Below are 22,003 nucleotides of genomic sequence, written 5' to 3' on the forward strand. Positions count from 1 at the left end.
GTCTATTTGCTCTTAAGGGGCAGCAGGCACGAGGAGCTGGGAGTCAAACGACCTCAGCGGAGATCAGGAAGGAGAGGCCAGACCCACCCTGGCTGGGACTTGTGCTCTATCCAGTGCTCCAGAGAGGTCTAAATTCATGTCTCTTCTTGGATTTAGTGCTGGGGCTGTTTGCCGCACCTGCCTTTCTGTTTCCCTAAGTTAAGGTCACTCTTTGTGGATGGATGGGCTTTATTTGGTGCAGAACATTCTCTAAGGAGACAGCAAAAGTCTTTCAGGTTCTTTTGCTTCCCTCTAACTTAAAGTACCATTTTTGAGTGGTTTGGTTGAAGGCACAGATGCTTTCTGGGGCGAGAAAGCACAGGTCTCCCTGAAGGTGAGTGTGAGGAAGTGTGCACGTGTGTGTGTGTGTGTGTGTGTGTGTCTGTGTCTGTGTCTGTGTGCTCATGTGCATGAATGTGTGTACATGGATGAGTGTGTCCTTGTGTGTGCTTGCAGGTGGAGGGGTGAATGTGTACATGTATGTATGAATGTGAGAGAATACATGCTGTGTGCACATGAGTGACTTTATGTTTGTATGTGTAAGTGTGAAGAATGTATGTGTTTTCTGTGTCTGTGTGTGCCCCTGTAGCCTGGATTCTGAGACCTTGCTTCTTGGAAAGATTTGCAAGACTGGGTGTGTTGGTTTGGGTCAGGGACCTTTCTTATTGTACTGACGTGTGGTCACTATTTTGGAACTTGCTTCTGACTCTTTTACCATTGCTTCAAACCACTCTCTGCAGTTTCCATCCCCCCCCCCCCCGTCATAACCAATGTTTAGCACTAAAACCCTTAGAGGTACAAAGATAACCAAAGGCTGTTCAATGGAACAGAGATGGGCCTCCTGGTAGTCATGTTTGGGCAACATTTAGGTTATGATAAGAGTGAATAAGGGAAAGAAGTCTGAGTCTTACATTCATTTTAAAAACTATATATCATTGACTTCCTGGTTTTCTTGTTCCCAGTATGCTGAGTGTGGATTCTGAATTCAACCCACATCTCCACTCACTGGACTCTTGGGAAGGAAGGCATGGTGTATTTTATAGGAAATAGGTGGTCTGCATGAAACAGTGTATAAGTTAATTTAAGTTTACATCCTTAAGGTCTAAGTTTCAGCTCTTTGGTAGCAGCATAATCTGGTCTGCATCTGCACTGTGGACTCAGTTTCTTTATCTCATGGGACACTTTCTTAGAACCCCTGGTACCCCACTATCATAAGCCTGAGAAGGTTTATGGGGCTTTACAGGTGACTCACATTTCTCCTTGTTTTCCTTCAGCAACATCCATTGAAATAGATAGGGTCCAGTAATGGGCAGAGAAGATTAAAACCCAATACCAAACTAGGTTGGGCCAATGTTGACATTAGACAAAGGATGCAGGATTGAATGACTTGCTGCCTCAGGATGGACAGAGACTGCATGGGGACTCATAAGTTCTGTGTCCCCAAGTGTCAGAAGCACAGCAGAGCCAGGACGTTTTAGCATGCCAGTTCCTTTACAAAGGAGAAAACCAAGGCCAAAGAAATGACATGCACTTCACTCAGTTCTATTAAGAGGTTGGGGAGCTGGATTTGAATTCTCTGTTGAATCCCAAAGCGTGCTGCATGATGTTCTGTGTAAACCCCTGGGCGTTGCTGTTTGTGCTCAGATATAAACGAGGAAACGAAGAGGTGACTGTGATAAATCTAGAACTTGGAACAAATCCTAAACTCTTGGGTGGTTTGTGTTGTTACTTTTGGTTGTAAATAAAGTAAGTACCAGTTATTCTTATTGTCCACACCAGAGTGGCTGTTGGGGTTCACCATCAGTGGATGGATAGCATTTGAGGGAAATTTATTGACAGTACAAACTGTGCTAAAAGATAAAATGGGCTGGCTAGAACAAGCTCACTCCAGGGAAAGGATGTGGGAGGTTGCCTGCACAGATAGACACGGACTTAGCAGTACTGGTGAGTCAAATCTTTTCTATGGTTCAGATGTTACTGAGAAGGTTTCTTGGACGGGAAGGTACAGATGGCTGGTCCACACTCAGGATGAATTCATAGATTTGAGGGGTACTGAAAACACATCGTGCAGCTGTGTCAAGACTGAGTTTCTCTTGGGCATCTCTGGCCATTCTTGACTGGAGGTCAACAACACCCCTGCACTCTAGAGCTTCTGGGTCTTAGTGAGCATGGTATTGCAATAGAAAGATCCTCTTAGAGATGGAAAGGTCAAAGGTCTTTTGCAAAGCAAATGAGTTGTTCCTAATGGAGTATTTTCTGTACTGAGAACTGTAAGGATGCTCAGTGTCAAGAAAGAGCCACTCTGCTTGAATCCTGCACCCTCCAGTTGAACCAATAGAAGTACTTGGAGTAGCTACATGAATGTAGGCAACACAGGTCTGAGCAGGCTGACCACTGCTGGAGATGAAAGTTCCAGATGTCTACACCCAAGTCTTAATGTCTTTACCTTTTAATGGAGAGTTCTTTTCCAGGGGCTTATCACAGCCTTCATACACATGTTTGTGCAGGAAAGGAGGACCAGAGAGGGGGAAGTGGACAGGAAGGAGGGAGCGGGGGTGGGTTTTGAGAAGCTCTACCAAGACCTTTCAAAGTTAAAACCATCCAAAACTTGCTGGCTAGTTTTATGTCAACTTGATGTAGCTACAGTCATCTACATGAGGGAACCTCAATTGAGAAAATGCCTCCATTAGAGTGAGTTGTAGACAAGAAGGCCTCGAGAGGATTTTATTAATTAGTGATTGGGGAGGGACCAAATCATGTCTTTGGTTCGATAAAGAAAGCAGGCTGAGCAAGCAATATGGAGTAAGCCTGTAAGCAGCATTCCTTCATAGGCTTCCCATCAGCTCCTGCCTGTGTTCCTGTCCTGTTTGAGTTCTTGCCCTGATTGCCTTTGATGATGAACTGTGATAGAGAATATAAGCAAAATAAACCCTTTCCTCTTCAACTTGCTTTTGGCTTTGGTGTTTCATCAAAATAAAAGTAACTCTAACTAAGGAGGAGGTTTCAGGGGGGCGACCCTGTTGTAAGAGAAGTATGTATGGCCATAGAAGCACAGAGGGACCATGAGGTCATTGACCTAGCATAGGGTACACTGGCTTTTAAAGCATGTAAGTGAGAGCGTGTGTGTGTGTGTGTGTGTGTGTGTGTGTGTGTGTGTGTCTGTCTGTCTGTCTGTCTGTCTGTCTATGTGTGTCTGTGTGCATATCCACACACCTGCTCATGTGCACTTGGAGTCTAGAAGTTGACACTAGATACTTTCTTCAAGCAACTGCCATCTTATTTTTTGAGGCAGCATCTTTCCCTGAACTTGGAGCTCATCAAATGCCTGGGTTGGATGACTAGTGGGTCTCTGGGAACCTCCTGTCTCCATTTACATCCTCCAGTGCTGAGACTCCAGAAAAGCACTGACATGCATAGCTTTTAGAGTGGGAGCTAGGATCAAACTCAGGTTGTCATGGTTCACAGCAAGTGTTTTTCCCACAGAACCATCTCCTAATCCCTAGGATGCCTTGCATCAGAAAGGTACTCTGGAAACAATGTGGCAGCTCCTCAAGAGACTAAAAGGAAGCATTACCATGGGATCCAGCAATTTTGCTTCTTGGTATATTTCTAAAGAATAGAAGTTAAGGTCTTAAGAAGATACTTTGTATCTGTGTTCCAAACAGCATTAGTACAATTGCTCTAAAGTAGAAGCAACCTAAGGACTCATCAATGAGTGAATGGGTAAGGAAAATGTGGTATATCCATACACTAGAATACTATGCAGTCCTGAAGATGAAGGACATCTAGACATATACTACATCATGGGTCAACATTGAGGTTATTATGGAAAGTAGGATAACCAATCTTAAAAGGACGAATGCTCATGATTCCACTCATATGAAGTATGGAGGGAAATCAAATACATAGAAAAGGAAAGTAAAATGCTGGTTCTTGGGCCAAGGGTATCTGATAGGTATGATTAATACATAGAGGTTTGGTTATAGAATATGAACACATTCTGGAAGAGGATCTTGGTGACAGATGTCAACCTGACAGTATGGATGTTCTGAATGCTTCTGATAGTGCACTTAAAGGTGATTAATCAGGTAGATTTTTATGTTGTACATCATTAACCACAATAAAAAGCTTTAAAATTGAGATTGTAAAATATGATTATATTAAAGAAGAAGGGCAATAAATTTGAGAGGGATAAAGTGGGGCAGACCTGGGTGGGGTCAGAGAGAAGAAAAGGAAAGAGAAACGATTCAATTTTAGTTTAATTAAAAATTTTTTAATTAAAAAATGGTGGCACGCACCTTGAGTCCCAGCACTTAGGAGACCAAGGCAGGTGAATCTGAGGCCAGCTTAACCTACACAGTAAGACGCTGACTTCAAAAGAAGGCTATGTTAAATTTACAAGGGCTTCCCATTGTAAGTGTGTGAAAATCACACTGAAGTGGAAGAGAATAAAATAAGCCAATGAGGCATAACAGAGAGGGCTCGGCAGTTCAGAGCACTTGTTGTTCTTACAGAGGTCTTGGGTTTGAGTCCCAGCACCTACAACCATCTTCAGCTCCAGTTCTATGGTAACTGATACCCTCTTCTGGCTTCCTTAGACACCTGGCACAAAGGAGGTATGCAGGTGGTGTACAGGTGCTGTGCAGGTGGTATACAGATGGTATGCAGACATACATTTGCCCAAATACTGATGCACATGAACAAAATAAATCTAAAACTCAAAATCAAGAGGTAAGTATTTTAAACCAGTCATTGAGTTCAGGTTTTGGAAAGTCCCAGAGCCAGCTGCTGATCCACAGCAACATTTCCATATATGAGGAACTTAGAGGTGTGCTTCCATTTACAGCGATGTGATTGCACAACATGTAGGACCAGACTTGAACTTGGTGTCTCTGGCAGTTGACAGGGTTTGTGGGGTATCAGTGGCTCTGCTGTGACCTCGTTTTGAGACACCATCTTTGGTAGTCTGGTCAGTTTTCATTAGGGTCAGCCTTTGTAAAAGTTCTTGATGAGAAAAGTAGTAGAACTAAAGAGACACTTGGGGAACAGCCTAATTGTCTAATGGGGAGAAGGAAAGGTCACGAGCACCCACTAAGTGCTATGTTTGTGGTACCCATTCAGGAGCACCCACTAAGTGCTCTATTTGTGGTATCTATTCACGAATACTTATTTCACCTGTACAATTGACTCCAGGGTAGATTTTACATGGCCATTTTATTTATTTTAAAATGTTATTGCTGTTGGTGATGATGATGATGATGGTGAATGATGAGAGGGAGGAGGAGGAGGGATGGGAGGAGGAGGAATAGGAGGAGTATTTGCAAGTGATGTGTGCACCTATGTGTGGCTATGGGTATGGAAATGAGATGAGAAGTCTCGGGGGGGGGGATCAGTTCTCTTTTTCCATCATTTTGCAGGCCTTACATGACATTTTAATACTGGTATCATTTCCTTTCCTTTCTCTTTCTTTCCTTCTTTCTTTCTTTCTTTCTTTCTTTCTTTCTTTCTTTCTTTCTTTCTTTCTTTTCTTTCTTTCTTTCTTTCTGCTGTTGGAGTATAAGCCCATGGGTTTCAGTAAACCACCCTCATAGAAATTCCACTTCCCTAAGCCCTCTGGGTAGTGCCTTCCTGGTGGTCACTATTAGCATCAGCAAAGGAAGTTCCCTGGGACAGATCTATTGTAGTGTCCCCCACACTCAGCTTCTCCAGGTGGTTTTCAGTGGAGGTGGGGGGGGGGGAACTCCAGCATCAGAATTCACAATCTGAACTGAAATGTTCATTTTTGACCAGCGTTCACATGGCATGATGTCAGCTCCCTGGGGGACAAGGCCAGGTGTGAGGCTGGCTATCCAGCGTGCAGGTGCTGGAATAAATGGGTGTCTGTGCTCCCCACCCACAAAGACATTGCACAGGCTCCTTTGTTTGGTTTGCATGCAGCCCAACGTATGGTCCCTTCTGCCTTCAGCAGTTGGAGATTCCCATATTCTCTATAGATTTCCCACAGAATGCTTACTGCTTTCCAAGGTGTGACCTGCACCTCTAGCTAATTTATTTCTGTCATGGCTTCAGGACTCTGGAATGAAGTAGGGAGTGGGGAGGAGTGGGCCCCGGAGGGATGGGGGTTGGGGGGGCAGAGTGAGGTGTCCAGGATGTGAGAAGTAAATTCAGCGTGGGGGGAGCACATTCCCACCCCCAGCTTCGACAGGCAGGCCTGCAGCTCTGGAGGGCAGAGCTGCGAGCTCAGCAAGGCGACTTTGTTTGAAAATCTGCTCTGTGAAATTGAAGCCACAGCCCGGGGTTGCAGAAGGCCAGGATTAGAGCAGGGCCCCATGGGGACGGAAAAGCAGGGAAAGAATGTGTTAGAAAATAGCGTCGTGACTGTTCAGGACCCAGTCTCCGTGTTGAGCAGCGTGGGGCGGGGTTTTTCTTTCCTTACTTTTTTTTTTTTTTAATGAAATGATGCCTGTCCAGGGGCAGGGAGGTGACTAGCGAAGCACATTCTCATCTTCCTTATGAGAAATTTTCAACCACAGAGCATCAGAGTGTCAGTCCCTGAAACTGCATTTACCATGAGTGACAAGTGAGATATTAAATCGAGGCACATTGACACAAACTCCCCAATCTTCTACGCCTAGGACATACAGCCGAGCCTTTTCATGATCTGATTTCACTAGATAATTATTGGAATGTCCACTCCGTTTTTCCTGTGAAAAGGCCTTAAAAAAATCTGACAAGAGACAAACACAGGGAAGGATATGTGTGGCTATTCTTGCCAGGGTAGTGCTTGCCTTAGCAGATGGGGATACAGATCACATTTGAGGCATTTTAAACTTTAAAAAAGACCAAATAATTTTGTCTCATTTTTGTAACAATGCTATAAGGGAGGTGTTGCTTTCTCAATCAATAATCTCAGAAAAGCTGGCTTGTTGGTCAGCCTGCCGCCTGCCTGCTAAGGTTCCAGGGTTAAGACATGACAAAGGGGAGATTCAACTCTGGGAATTTGGGCCACAGGTGCCTGCTGCAGTTCCTGGCGCCTCAGACAGGGGACATATATTACCAGGGCCACCTGTCACTCTACAGGAGGAGGGGGGAGTCAGACATCTGTAGTCCTGATTTGCCCATTCTGGTTAAGGACAGCCAGGTAGTGAATCAGCGCTGAGTAGAACACACAGGTTCCTTATTTTCCTTGAATAATAATGTTTTTATTCTTTGAGAATTTTATGCAATTTATTTAAATCATATTCAAAACCCTCCCTAGCTTCTCCCAGATTTACCCCTATATCCCTACCCATCCACCATTTCTGGGTGTGGAATGTGTCTGTTGTGTACCAAGTGTCACACCATTAAAGAAAACTGACTCTCCCTCTCGAAGTGGCAATCCTATGCCGATTGTTTCTCATCAAGGGGTGGGGCTTCATGCTTTCCCCACCCCCATCCATGCTGGGATTCTGTGAGGCTTCATCTTGTGCAGGTCTTGTGCATGTAGTCACAGATGCTCTAACTTCATGTTTGCAAAAGCCCTCGCATGCCCAGAAGGTGGTTTTTATTGCTGATATTGATTACCTCTGGCCCTTACCATCTTTCTGTCCCCTTTTTCCACAGTAATCACAAGCCTTGGGTGGAGGGGTGTGATACAGATATCCCACATAGGCCCGAGAATTCCTCGGCTTCTCAGTCTCTGCACATTGAACCACATGTGCATTTTCTGTTCATCTGATGATGGGCAGCTAGGTTGGTTCCCTACCTTGGCCACTGGAGGCAGTGCAGGGATAACCATGAATGTACACAGCTCTCCTACACAGCTGTCCTCAGCTGCACCTTGATACACATACAGGTGCCTGTGACCTTCATCAGAGCTTATGTAACATAGCTCATGTCCTCTCAAGCATTACACCAACCATCCTTTTGCATGTGGGGCAGCTCACAGTGTTTATGCCGGTGGCTCCCAGGTACACAGAAGTACTCTTTCATTTCCACCTTGGAAGGCCACCTTGTTAGGCTGAGGGCTTCCCATAACTGGCCTTCAACTCACAACTTCCTGTTTCAGCCTAATTTTGGATGACGGAGTCCATTTTGCCCTGACTGATAGGCCACCTCAGAGCTCAGCAGCCCTGTGAAGAGTTTCTGGACATCAGTCATTCCAAGTTTAGTCACAGAACAAAACTGTCTCAAGGTGTTCTGGTTTTGTTTGTTTGTTGATGTGTAACAAGCTTGAGTCATTTGAAAAGAGGGAGCCTCAACTAAGAAAATGCCTCCCTTAAATGACATTTGTAGGCTGTGGGACTCGTGTGTGTGTGTGTGTGTGTGTGTGTGTGTGTGTGTGTGTGTGTGTGTGATTGGTGTAGGAGGGCCCCAACCACTATGGGCAGTGACACTACTGGACAGCTGTTCCTAGGTTGTATGAGAAAGAAAGCAGACTGATCAAGTCAGAAGAGTAAGCCAGTAAGAAATGTTTCTCCATGGTTCCTGCTTAATTTTCCATTTTCTGACTTAACTTCCTGCCCTGGTTTCCCTTCATGATGGGCTGTGACCAGGATCTGTGAACTAAATAAGTCCTTCCCCTGCCAAGGTATTTTTTGCCAGTTTTATCAGAGCAACAGAAAGGACTCCTTTCTACAGGTGTCTGGTGAAAAAGGAGTAAGTGTTGAGAGGAAGCTAATTTTCCAGCATGTAGGAGTAAACAATGGTGCATATCCCTGTGATCAATAAAGTTACTTAGGGTTGAGAAGATCTGAACTTGGAAATGTACTTTTGTATCACCTGTGGCAGGTTCTGTTCCCACCATCTTTGAGGTAACTTCCTACCATCTCTGAAGTAAATTCCCACCATCTCTGAGGTAACTTTCATTTCAAGATTAGTGATTTTGAGAGGGAATGAGCCAGGGCTACAAAACCATGAAGGCTCGGAGGACATTTTTGCTGTTGTTTTTTAGTTCAATGCCACCTCACTCACACCTTCAGGTTGGCTTGTTGTTGTACTGAAGACTTTCAGAGCTAAGAAGATCTGAATTTGAGCTGGATGCAGGAGTTGTCTGCTTTGGGCTCACAGCATTTAACTGTCATCACCAATGTAGTATTACCACTATGGCTGCATGCCTGTGGTTGGTGGAGAACCTCAGGAAGTAGGTGTGCTTGACCAAGTTCTCAAAACGTATGCACAGTTGTTCAACCTCAGAATATGAACGTGACAATTAGGTCTCTAACAACAGAGCTTCCACTTACCAAGTGTCATCACCACTTACCAAGCATATGCAGCCTCTGCAATACTTTTCCTCACTCCTGGCAGCTTTGCTCTGACAGTGTGTTCAACCCTCTTACCTTCTCCTGCTCTTCTTTGGAAGTTTGTCTAGAAACTTCTTGGGTTGAAGTCTGTTGTCAGTAGAATCCCATCTCACTACTCCTGGGAAGCTTTCGATTAGAACAAGATGAACATGGTGGCGAACGCATGTCACCCAAACATTCAGGAAGCAGATGATGGAATGTATACCCATGGATGAAGAACACACTGGAGAAAGAGGCATTCTTCCAGAATTATCTATTCTTGATTCAGATGGGATTTCTGTGTCATACCTTTCCCAATTTGGGCATCTTCAAAAAGTTATTCTAAGTTATGAAAAAAATGGATATTTATTGTTTTACTATTTCTTCTTCTTCTTCTTCTTCTTCTTCTTCTTCTTCTTCTTCTTCTTCTTCTTCTTCTTCTTCTTTTTCTTCTTCTTCTTCTTCTTCTTCTTCTTCTTCTTCTTCTTCTTCTTCATCCTCCTCCTCTTCCTCCTCCTCCTCTTCTTCTTCCTCCTCCTCCTCCTCTTCCTCCTCTTCCTCCTCTTCCAACTCCTCCTCTTCCTCCTCTTCCTCCTCCTCCTCCTCTTCCAACTCCTCCTCCTCTTCTTCCTCCTCCTCCTCTTCCAACTCCTCCTCCTCTTCTTCCTCCTCCTCCTCTTCTTCCAACTCCTCCTCCTACTCCTCTTCCTCCTCCTCCTCTTCCAACTCCTCTTCCTCCTCCTCTTCCTCCTCCCCCCCTCTTTCTCTGAGACAGGGTCTTTCTACATAGTCCTGGTTGTCCTGGAACTCACTATGTAGATCTGGTTGGGCTTGAACTCATAGGGGTCCACCTGACTCTGCCTCCCTAGTATGAGATTTAAAGTATATACTATCACACCTGGCTGATGCTTCACTCTTATTTAAAAGCTGCCACTTCAGTGACTATTCTAATTACTGGACTTTCTAATCAGTGTCCTGAAATCAGGACCGAACAGTCCATATATTACTTTGGTTATCAGGACTCTGAGGTTTCTTTCACTAGACAGGGGTCCTAGTGCAACCTGAGAAGGTTTTACTGTGTAATGGGCTCAAGACTGGGAACAGGGTGAAGCTCTGAAGGGGGCAGGTGTTAGGTGGTTGCTCAGTCCACCTCGTGTAGTGCCATCGTCAACACAGGTGTGCCAGTCTATTCCATCAAGCCTTAGGGATGGGGAACGCCGCTGTCTACAGCCAGGGTACCTCACAACCTCATGAGCGATGAGGCATGATTACGGGCAGAGGTAAATGTAACCCTTCATGTTAACAAGGATGCTCTGGGAGCCCAGGGGGACAGGTGTGTATCACGCAGGGGAAGAAGGTGTGGCGGGACTGTCTGTGTCTCTGATCTCCCAGTTCTTTCTGAAGCACTTTGGAAGATAGATGAGCAAAGAGTCGGAGACACTTCTGGGCCATGCTGGGGAGATGATAGATGGGTTGTTCACGAAGAGAGAAAATGATTGGAGGTTCCCTGGACTAGTGAGAGGAAAGGCAAGTCCTTAGTGTTATGGAATCTTCAAAGTCTCTGCTGTGTGACCAGAGCAAGAGACCTTGAGAACAGATGTGGAGAACAATGCCTTCACAGAGGTGTTCAGAACACAGGTTCCTGCGAGGCATTTTGATGGAGGTGGTGAGGTTGGTGTGTCAGGTGACTGAGGGTGCTGTAGCTTTTATTGACCGTCAGGAAAAGTGTCTAGAAATTATAGAGGATTTTAGGTTCTGCCCTTGGTATCTAACACCCTCTCCCTTAGTGACATACAGTTGGTGTTTCATTCTTTGATGAGTATAAATTGTGTTGGGCCTCCATATATATACCGAGCTCTTGGGAATGGGTAGTATTTCCCAAGAAGTGGGATTCTCAGAAAAGCACATGTTAAAAAATAAATCAATAAAAACTCTCCCACAATTTTTCCTTTAAGCCTCTGCCTCAGATATCATTGTCTGCCTAGTTTGGAAGGAATTCTGAAGATGATGGATTTATCAGGAGGGAGAGAGGAAGCCAGGCACTTAGGAACATGTGTCTGCTGGAGACAGCATGTCCCCAACACCAGAGGAAGTAGATAGTGAGTTTGCAGCGGAGACATGTACTGAGACATGGAAGGACCAGGGTTGAATTCTTCCTCCTGAACTTACTAACAGATTAATATGTCACTACCTGCTTAAGGTCAGCCTTCTTTTTAATCAGTATAGTATAATATCGTTTGTAACGCACATGGCTCTGTTACTGCTGATTTGAGACACTGGTGATGGGTGATGGTGGTGGGGTCTGCAGCCCCTCTTACAGATAGATAGGAATATAATTAGTCCAGGAAGAAAAGTTATTCTGCCTGAATTCTTTGGAAGAACAAATAATTACAGGGAGTCTGAGTGGACTAGAGGATAACCTGCTAAGGCTCCTAAAATCCAGAATGATCAAGACTCAAGACTATTTTTGCAATAAAGAATGATGGAATTTGCAAAATTTTATAAATGATACAATTAGCTGCGATCTCTATTAGTAGAGTAGGAAGGTGTGTTTGAGTAGGTATGGCTCCTATTACTTACATGTTTCAGTGTTTGTGGCACTACTAGGCGGTGTGGCCTTATTGGAGGAAGTGTGTCACTGTGGGGGAAGGCTTTGAGGTTTGACATGCTCAGTCTATGCCCACTGTGGCTCACAGTTTCCTGCTGCCTGTGGATCAAGATAGAGAACTCTCAGCTACTCTCCAGCACCATGACTGCCTCTATGCCACGGTGCTCCCGCTATGACGACAATGGACAAAACCTCTGAACCGTAAGCTCGCTCCAGTTAAATGTTTTCCTTTGTAAGAGTTGCTGTGGTCAGCTGTCCGTGGTGGTCCCTTAATCACAGCACTTGGGAGCCAGAGGCAAGGGAAGTTCAAGGTCAGCCTGGTCTAAAAGGCAAGTTTCAGGACAGCCAGTGCTTTATACAGGCAAACATTTTCTAGAAAAAGAAACAAACAAACATGGTTGTCATTGTCATGGTGTTTCTTCAAAGCAATAGAAAGTCTAAGACAGAAGGGTACAATAACGTTACAGATATTTATTTAAACTAAATTCATTTGCAGCATTAATGAGCAGAATCCCAGTTTTCTTAGAAGATTAGGCCATAATAATGAAAAATTAGCTTATTGAATACACTTGAACTTGATAGATGGGGAGCTCTTGTACTGAAAGGGCAGTGAAGGTGTGACTAACACAGTGTATTGTTTATCAGCACAAAAATCATATCCCAAGGCTGCTGAGAGAAAGGTAGTGAGATGCAGACCTTAAGCTCCTTGATCTTCATTTAACCCAGGCTATAAACCTTTGACAGGAAGCACAGGATGACTTGGGAAGTGCATTGACACTCTATAGAACCTTAGCACCCAGGCAGTCATGGTGGCTCATGCCTGTAATCACAGTACTTGGAAGGCTGGCACTGAAAGACTGTTGCCAGATAGGGCTGCACAGTAGGTTCCAGGCCAGCCAGAGCTCCAGAGTGAGGTCTGGTCTCAAACAAAGATGAAAACCAAGCAAATGAATGAGACCCGAGTTGGGGAACACACAATACGCTCAGTTCATGACAAAGAGCAAGGCCATCATCTCTCCACCGTGTTCTAGTCATTCCTAGAGGGCCATTCGTGAGCTAGGCATGGATCAGAATAAAGTTGGAGGTGAGGATACAAGGTTGGCTCCCTGTTATGTTCTAGCCATCCTGATGGTTATTAGAGACCCAGGCATGTGTGAGGAGAAAGTGGAGATTGAGGAGTAATCAAATATGTGGAGTGATGAAACTCCTGGGGAAGAATTATTATAAGGTCAGTACAACAGTCAATGAATAGCAATTATACTATCAAAATAAAAGGACAACGTGAGAAACTGAGAAGTGAATGCATTATGCCCACATATATCTACCATTTGTCACTTCATTTTTAGTATCAACTATTGTGACCACATATTGCCTTTACAAAATGCCACACTGTGACTATTCTCTACCATTGTGTCTGCTGAGCACTTATCAGTTGGAGGGCTGTGTTTGCGAAGGGACACCATGACCCAATATTAGCATCAGACCAAGCTACATAGCAGCTGAACTGTAACCTGGGATTTTCAATGGCTGAAGACACTTGGGGCAGGAATAATTTCAGAAAAATGGGAAGAGGAGGAGTTACCCAAGTAGTTTTCAAGGTACCTCTTTTCTGGCTGTGTGGTTGTCAAAGGTACACTTAAACCTCTCTGAGGCTTCAAGCTATACTCACTTTTCAGGAGAATTATTGCTGTGAACAGCTGCTCCATTTCCTGGAGCTCTAGGACTTGGTCCTTTTCATTATAGACACACAACAAACTGCTTCTAAGATGGTATTTTATGAGATTCTCATGTTGACTGGCAAACTTGAGAAAGGTTTTCCTTGAAATACACGTTTCCTTTAGGGCTGGCCACCTGTGAAGCCATGAAAACCCTAAGCTCAGTGAAGTCTGCAAAAGACATGAAAAAGGGAAGATCCAAGAAGTCCTTCCCAAAGATGGTCGTAGAAACATCCACACTGCATACCCATACAGAATGACATACCTGTGCATTGAGAGCCTCTTCACTTGGTTATCTGCTTTAGAAAACAAATTGAGAAGAATGATGTGAGTTGAAAGCTGAAGTGTGCAAGGTTTAGGTCTTGTAAATCAGTGTAGAATCCGAGAACTCGACCCTGTCTTCTGGGATTGCTTGCAATTTCTTTCTCTCTTTTCCTGGCGTGTTTCCGTTCTCTTTTGCAACTCTTCTTCCTTAGAGAGTTCTTTCAGTTTAATCCATCAGTCACTTGCTGAAATGCACCCCATTTGGGAATGAGAGTTTTCTGTTGGCGAGGCTGAGAGTTTTTAATGGAAATATAAAATGTCTCTGGCATATATAATACCTTCGGTATGTTTCCATGTATTGAACCATCTCTGAAGTGTTACTGGAGATTCATAGTGACAGATGGGCCAGTAAGAAGGAGGCACATTCCCTACGTGGGAATTTCTTTAGAAACCGGTCCTCCTTCCAAGGTGCTTGGAGCTATTCTTAGCCACTGGGGCTCAACACATTCACCCCCAACAGAAGTAGATCTCTGCCAAAAGGCTGCTTGAGGCAGCTTTGTTGCTTTATGCTTTGATTCAAACAAGAGGCAAGCCAGGCAATGAAGAGGAAGAAAAATCTAGAGCCTGGATAGTAAGCCTGTTCTAGCTGTATGGTGGGGGTCCTCATGTCACTGGCCTTCTGTGGTCCCATGATTCTTCAATCCTGTATGGGAGCCAGAAATTGTTCCTGTTGATTTCTAAATTCTGATGTGAAGAGAACATTTTAAGGTATGGTGGAGATAATCAGAACTTTCATTGTTCCATTCAACTACCTTTCTAAAAGATTTATTTTTATTTATCTGTTTGTATCTGTGCATATATGTTGGCGTGTGTGTGTGTGTGTGTGTGTGTGTGTGTGTGTGTGTGTACCCTCACATGTGCTCAAGATGGCTATAAGAGTGGGTCAGATCCCCTGAAGCATTAAGAAGTCAAGAGAATTCAGAAGTCGAACAATCATAACTCAAGAACCATCTGTAGGTGAAGACTAGCAGGGCTGGGAAACACAGGAGATGGGGAAAGAGAAGGACTGAGTCCTGCAGGATGGATGAACGTTGAAGAGCAGTGTCAACAGGAGCTGTCAGGAGGCATGACCAAATGTGGCCAGAGCACTGTGGGAAAGCTGGGAGAAGTAACTTGCCCTCTTTTCTTGCTTTCCTCAAACCCCATCTAATTGATGCTACTGATTTCCCCAAATGTTGTGACACACTCCAGGATAATGCAGAATGGGGTGAATGGTAACGTGATTTAAACCTGTGTTTGTGGGATGGAGAGAAGAATGACTATAAGAAAAACTTTCCCCTTTTTGTTTCTTTAACACCCTCGCCAGGTCTATCCCGTCTCACCATCCCCTGCATCTCTCTCTTACCCCGTCCTCTGAACTCAGCCATTAGCCTCACTCAATCCCATCTTCATGGCTTTGCTTTCCTGTTGAGTTCCCAGCTCATCTCCAAAAGCCTGACTTGGCAGCCTCAGACTCCACTCCACGGTGTTTGACCTGGGGGTTTGACCTTGGTGTTCATGATGTTTAGATAGAGTGACCTGTTCAGAAAAGGAGGAAAGCAAGGGATCAAGGGCCAATGAAGACAGTAGGAAGGCTGAAGTTGCTGGTGGGGACAGAATGTCTTCCAACAAGGACTTTTCTTTTTCTTTTTTCGAAGCTGGGTACCGAACCCAGGGCCTTGCACTTGCTAGGCAAGCGCTCTACCGCTGAGCTAAATCCCCAACCCCCCAACGAGGACTTTTCATTCACACAACCCATCCCAGAACCACCAAGATAAGATGATGTTACCACAAGTGGAGGCCGATCTATGTCATGTTCCAACCAGGCTTCTTTCTACGGGGAAACCCTCTTCTACCAATACTACAGAGATATTAAAGACTTTCTTCTAGGGAACACTCTACTTCACATCCATAACATTCTATGTTGGGAACCTCAATTGCTCAATATTCCCTTGTATTCTACAGACTCCACCGTCCACATCTGTGATGTATATTTTCACTTTTTTTAGGAACTACACGGTTCTCTTTCTATAACCTGGCTTTTCCTTTGTCACTACTTTGGTTCTTTCTCTACAGTTTGATCATCAAACTTTTATACATGATCACTTTCCTTCCAGAAACTTCTTCCACTCCACTGCCCATTAAGGCAATGTCTCATTACAACCTCTTTGGATCAATACAGAGCTATGTCAAAAAAATTCTCCTCGGCTCTCTGCTCCTCCCTGTTCTAGAGACAGCCGCATCTTCTTGTGCAGTGCCAGCCTCGTCTCATAGACAAGATGGTGAAGGTCGGTGTGAACGGATTTGGCCGTATCGGACGCCTGGTTACCAGGGCTGCCTTCTCTTGTGACAAAGTGGACATTGTTGCCATCAACGACCCATTCATTGACCTCAACTACATGGTCTACATGTCCCAGTATGGCTCTCCCCATGGCAAGTTCAACAGCACAGTCAAGGCTGAGAATGGGAAGCTTGTCAACAACGGGAAGCCCATCACCATCTTCCAGGAGCGAGATCCCGCTAACATCAAATGGGGTGATGCTGGTGCTGAGTATGTCATGGAGTCAACTGGCATCTTCACCACCATGGAGAAGGCTGGGGCTCACCTGAAGGGTGGGGCCAAAAGGGTCATCATCTCCGCCCCTTCCGCTGATGCCCCCATGTTTGTGATGGGTGTGAACCACGAGAAATATGACAACTCCCTCAAGATTGTCAGCAATGCATCCTGCACCACCAACTGCTTAGCCCCCCTGGCCAAGGTCATCCATGACAACTTTGGCATCGTGGAAGGGCTCATGACCACAGTCCATGCCATCACTGCCACTCAGAAGACTGTGGATGGCCCCTCTGGAAAGCTGTGGCGTGATGGCCGTGGGGCAGCCCAGAACATCATCCCTGCATCCACTGGTGCTGCCAAGGCTGTGGGCAAGGTCATCCCAGAGCTGAACGGGAAGCTCACTGGCATGGCCTTCCGTGTTCCTACCCCCAATGTATCCGTTGTGGATCTGACATGCCGCCTGGAGAAACCTGCCAAGTATGATGACATCAAGAAGGTGGTGAAGCAGGCGGCCGAGGGCCCACTAAAGGGCATCCTGGGCTACACTGAGGACCAGGTTGTCTCCTGTGACTTCAACAGCAACTCCCATTCTTCCACCTTTGATGCTGGGGCTGGCATTGCTCTCAACGACAACTTTGTGAAGCTCATTTCCTGGTATGACAATGAATATGGCTACAGCAACAGGGTGGTGGACCTCATGGCCTACATGGCCTCCAAGGAGTAAGAAACCCTGGACCACCCAGCCCAGCAAGGATACTGAGAGCAAGAGAGAGGCCCTCAGTTGCTGAGGAGTCCCCATCCCAACTCAGCCCCCCAACACTGAGCATCTCCCTCACAATTCCATCCCAGACCCCATAACAACAGGAGGGGCCTGGGGAGCCCTCCCTTCTCTCTTGAATACCATCAATAAAGTTCGCTGCACCCTCAAAAAAAATTCTCCTCAATAAAGCAAAATATAACTAGTCTTTAAATGTGTGCATGTGAGTGTGTGTGCATGAATTTTGTGTGTGTGTGTTTCAGTAGAATTTAAGAATAGTGCTTTTGCTCTGAGGGCCCTTCATTCATGGAAAACATGCAGAAGAAATTCCACCTTAGTGAATGGAACTTAGACAAAGAGTAAATTGAGTTAAATCCCAGACCTGGTTTGGTTATATCCACTGTTATTTGACACAGGACAAGTGTCACTTCCAACAGCTGCAGAACCAAGTGTCTGACCACTGTGATCTTGTACAAATCATAAGTATGTGAGGCAAATCCTTTATTTAGGGTGACTTCTGAATGGGAATTTAGTGGAGAACTCCATCCCATCAGTGCATCACCTGCAGGGCCTTTGGCGTGTCTGAAGACAGGTCATTTGAAAGGAATTTCACAAAGCTCATGGGCAAAGGAAAATAGAACCCTCTGAGGACACAATCACTAACTCTTCCTTTAGACATTCTACATTCCTCCCCCAGGTATTACCGAGTTGCCTTCCAGAGAAAAATATTCTGCTTGTGTTATTTGACTGTCATGGACTACATTTGTTTAAGATATTTTGCTCTTATGACTTTAGCCAATTACCTGTCATATTTTATCTTTATGGGAATATCCATATGTAAGGTTGGCTGGCATCCAGTTGGCTATTGTCTCTATACAACCTTGTTTTAAGGACTCTCTGTTCAATGCTGCCACCGCTTGTAAAGCAAAAGATGTTTCTAAAGCTCAGGAGAAAGGTCATTTGTTGGGTGATAGTTGAACTGGGCAGACCGAGCTGTTTTCCTTTGCCATTCTTCTGGAGATGACTAAATTACCAATTGCCTCTCATTATTTGGTGGTAAATGTCCGAAGGTCTTGATATCTCACTTGCTGAGTGACTTTGAATGGCCCACTGCAATCTTATATACACTTAGAAAACACAGACATGTTATAGGGAATTGTATTTAATCAAAGACTTCAAACAGGATAGATTAAGAGGTCATACTATCTAAGGATGCTTAGGTTTCTCTTCTGCCAAAAATGGCCTCTGTGTCTAAGAGGAAAATCTGCTTTTAACAACTTCAGTGAGGGAATTTTTTTCATCTTAAGAGGCTCATTTAAACCAACATAGTAATGATTTATGAACAAATGAAGGGGCAATAGAAGGATTTCATTTCTTTTGAACTATGCAAAGTTGTAAAAGACTTAGAGGAAAGGACATGGCTCAAGATAAATGTTTGTTAAACTGATTTATTGAACCCTCATCCATGTTCTTAGATGGAAAAATTTAGATCCAAACACAATGCTTTTTAAAATGTTGCTAAGCGTTCTAGAATTTGTCTTTGAAACTTGAACTAGCATAGCTTTAAGCACAATTTCTAGCACATTTTAGCTCCAGTGGAGGGGACGGGTGTCCTGTGCTCAGTTCAAGAAAGAATGGCAATCAGTTAAGTACCATAACGGTATCAGAGAAAAGAGATACATGCAGGTGATCTTAGACATCCTGTATCCACTTCTGTTTCTTCATGATCCATTGAACATTTACTGAATTCCTTATATATGCAGGCAGTAGGCTACATGTCACATCTGTAATCCTCACATCCAAGGAGTTTACAGCCAAGTGGCATGGTCTAGACAGGAAAGCTGAAATGCTAACAGTGTCATTATTTTGGAAAAAAACCCAATGCTTCTCAACCTACAATGGCATTAACAGCCTGATAAGCCGGTCGGTGGTAGGTTGAAAATATCACAAGTTGAAAAACGCATCCGGTGTACCTAGCAACAGACATGGGAGGAGTCAACAGCACAGCATGGTGCGGAATCGGCTGCCCACTTGCAGGTTCTACTGGGAGTTGCCATTTGTTTTCTCCGCTGAAGGTCAGGAGAGGCTCTCAGACTTCTAATTCCTACCTTGGATGAAAAGCAAAGTTCAAAGCTCTACCCATGGTTTCTTGTGGGCGTGTTTATGCTTGTGTAGCATCATGAAATAAGGCATTCACAGGTTGAACAGTGGTAAGCAAGGAATCATCTGTCGATAGAGCCCTGTGAGCCAGGGAGGGGCAGGGGAGATGTGGCTGCCCCAGAGAAGGACTGGGTCTTGGAACATGAACAGTGGGTGCCCTCAGGTGAAGACTGGGAAGAGCCAATAGGAAGCACAGAACGGATATTTCTAGAGCACTGTGGATAGGTCAGGAGTTGTTACGTCATCAGTGCTTGCCCAGATAATCCCCCACAAAGGAAGGTCATGCACAGCCTTGCAAGCCCTCAGAGCAATGCTCAGTCATGATTTTATTTTCATAAAAGGCTCCGCGTTCACAGCATGCTTTCTCACCTGTTGTCACAACTTGTCTTCATATTAAGCCTGTGAAGTGATATTTTCTCAGTTTTAGAGAGAAGGGTAGGAGACAGAATGACATCCCGGGATGACGTCATGAGTGACTCCTAGAACTGTCTCGAGGAGGTTTCCTTCCTTTCCCACTTCCTCCCTATCCCTCTCTACCACCATCTTCTCCATCTCCATCTTCCTAAGGGCAGCCATCATTTCTGAAGTTCCTGCTGTCGGTCAGCTTCCTCCACGCACTCTTCAACCCGGCATCATCATTCCTTAGAACAGCCAGTACAGAGACCGTTCGGTCCGCATTCTGCACACTCCATTTTGCCGCCTACAGAACAGAGCTCAACTCTCTTTTGCCTTCAGTCACAGCTGGACAAGATGGTGTGTGGGGGGAGGTGACATTTCATTGGAGTACTTTTTAAACGAAGTCTATAGACATAATCTGGGTGGCACACAGTGTTCCTCCAGTCTCAGGCTGAAATTGAATGGCACCACGATCATGCTCTCATGTGCATGGCAGTCATTACAGTCTATGTTATTGTTTCTGTATTTGCTCAATTCCTGTTCTTATTATATGGTATTATGTATAATTTTTCTTCTTTTTCCATCCTCATGCATCTACTCTGTCGTATCATTTCTGGAATAAAGTGATGCAAATAGTTAAAATGTAATTAAATTGCTTGGGCACAGCATGGAATTGGAGGGCTTTGTTTTTTTGCTCTATGTTGCTAAGAAGTAAGTTGTCATGTCAGCTTTTATGCCTGTATTGATGTCTTCCCGAGGACCCTGGCTCTTGTCGTTGAGTTGACAGTCCTGGTTGTAGGACGCTCAGGGGACACAGGACTGACTTGATGTTCACTGTTCTTAAATCTCTTCCAGTAACCTTGGTCTAATCAGTGCATATATCTTTCCTATTGAGCTCAGGCTTCATTCTGTAGGTTTGTCTTCCTTCGACTTTGTGATCACAATGGCTTCTTTTAGCTGAAGCATGAAGTTCCAGAACGCACTCAAGGAAGCTATGAAATGTAGATTGCTTGCTTCCCAAGAGCACAGAGTCCACTGAAATGTGCAGTGAAGTGAAATGGTTGAGTTTAAATGGCTCCCCTTCCCTCCCCCTCCTTTCCCTTCCTCTCCCTCACCCTTCCTTGTCCTCCCTCCTTTCCCTTCCATCCCTTCCCTTTCCTTGCCTTCTGCTCCTTCCCCTTCTCCTTCCTTCCTTCTCTTCCTCCTTCTCCTCTTCCTCTTTCTCCTTCCTTCCTTTCTCCCTCCCTTTCCCTTCCTCTTCTCCCTTTCTTCCTCTTCTCCCCTTCTTCCCCTTCCCCTTCTTCCCCTTTCCCTCCTCCTCCTCCTCTTCCTCCCCCTCCTTCCTTTTCTTCTTCTTTCTATTTTTTTGAGATGTGGTCTTACATAGCTCAGGCTGAGCAATTTATTTAGCTAAATATGACCTTGAACTCTTTGTCTTCTTATCTCCAACCCTCAAGTGCTTTCAGGCCTGTACCACCAAAGTTCAAGCTTGGTTTTTGTTTTGCTGTGTTGTGTTGTGTTGTGTTGTGTTTGTCTTTTAGAGAAGGTTTCCTGTATCCTTATAGTTGCACTATTCATCCTCATTCATCCACGTGCATGTACTAGAATTATAGGCATGTGCCTCTACACCAGGCTCACTCTTTTGTAGAAAACAATAAACCCCACACAGCTCTTAGAGATGTTTACTAAGTCTGTTAGCTGTACTTAGCTAACAAAGGGTTAGCTTAACGTCATGAGCTGGGAGCCCAGAGTCCCATAGGGCTGTCACTAACTTTGTGATTTCAGACTAGACTGTGTTGTCTCCTTTTTCTTATTGGTTCAAACTAAACATTAGCTTCTCTGGGCTTGAAAGGGTTCCAAGGCAAACTTAGACTTGCTGAATAGAATGCTTGGTGCCCAATATATGTTATTTATTATCACTAGTGCTCTTCTTATTCTTTGTACATTAGCCTGGTTGTTATATCTTCTAGAAAGATCATTAACAGAAGTAATGGTTGCTATTTTATCCACCTCAGAGTGGTCACATGTATGGAGAACTGGTGTTACTGCCTTTTTTTTTCTATTTTGTTGTTTGTAGAATCTCTCTTCTCCCTTACTGTCTTGGTCCCCTGCCATACTATCTTGTGAAACACACTTCTATCAATTTCCGCATGCTTAATTTTCTTGTTGACTGGTTTTCCCCACTTTGCTCTACAATGTGAGGTGAAA

General features: G+C 44.6%; 1 pseudogene across 1 annotated transcript; it reads left to right on the forward strand.

Annotated features, from left to right (window-relative positions):
* Positions 1-16,131: 16,131 nt before the first annotated feature.
* On the forward strand, positions 16,132-17,290 carry LOC148004090 (glyceraldehyde-3-phosphate dehydrogenase pseudogene; annotated as a pseudogene). Its single transcript, XR_015627192.1, has one exon. The product of XR_015627192.1 is annotated as a glyceraldehyde-3-phosphate dehydrogenase pseudogene (transcript).
* Positions 17,291-22,003: the final 4,713 nt, after the last annotated feature.

Source organism: Rattus norvegicus, chromosome 8 (genome assembly GCF_021556685.1).
Source record: "Rattus norvegicus strain SHRSP/BbbUtx chromosome 8, alternate assembly SHRSP_T2T, whole genome shotgun sequence".
Lineage (NCBI taxonomy): Eukaryota > Metazoa > Chordata > Mammalia > Rodentia > Muridae > Rattus > Rattus norvegicus.